The sequence below is a fragment of the Penaeus vannamei genome, chromosome 23 (assembly GCF_042767895.1).
Source record: "Penaeus vannamei isolate JL-2024 chromosome 23, ASM4276789v1, whole genome shotgun sequence".
NCBI lineage: Eukaryota > Metazoa > Arthropoda > Malacostraca > Decapoda > Penaeidae > Penaeus > Penaeus vannamei.
In genome coordinates, this window is record NC_091571.1 from 2734287 (window position 1) to 2734904 (window position 618).

Below are 618 nucleotides of genomic sequence, written 5' to 3' on the forward strand. Positions count from 1 at the left end.
GGGAACTTGCAACTTTTCCCTGTATGTATCAAGATTATGATTTTGAAACCGAGATGTTACATAAAATGATTTTGCAAAGTGTGAATTTTCTTGTGGGATTTTCTTGCTATTGCAGAGGATATTATAGTATGTAGAATATACTACCGGAACGGAATTTTTGCAATAACTTTCATTTTGACATTATAAGTTATCTAAACTGATATCATAAGTTCCAAGTTTTTGTCATTTCATCTTATTGTTATAAGTTTTTGTCATTTATCATATGGCACTTTCGTCTTCGTATTTGTGATGTACTTTACCTTCTTTTAATGTTCTCAAGTATCAAATAATGATATTTTTCGCATTTGCAAAAAGAAGCTGAAATATTGCTGGCATTGTGTTGGAAAAAAAACAGCTGTTTTAATGTTTCTTTGGGTCACATTGTTACTTTTTTACCGTTGTCTGTTTTGACTTTTTTGGAGGTGAACTTTTACTTTTACTTATCAGTCGAGTTCAGGTTCTGCCTACTTTAATATTCCACTTTTTTGTTCGTTTCTTCTTCCATTAGCCTTACATATATATGGTAATGCATGATAGGTAGAGTGGTGGCATTCGAAGGTAGAAAAAATATACATTTAA

General features: G+C 31.1%; 1 protein-coding gene across 1 annotated transcript in view; it reads right to left on the reverse strand.

The window, feature by feature from the left end:
• Positions 1–613: 613 nt before the first annotated feature.
• The window catches only part of LOC113813026 (actin-5C), a 3105-nt gene continuing 3100 nt past the window's right edge, over positions 614–618 (reverse strand). Inside the window, exon 3 of the mRNA XM_070137508.1 lies at positions 614–618. This exon is cut by the window's right edge and continues 1138 nt beyond it. The gene's annotated coding sequence lies outside the window, so the exon portion shown is untranslated.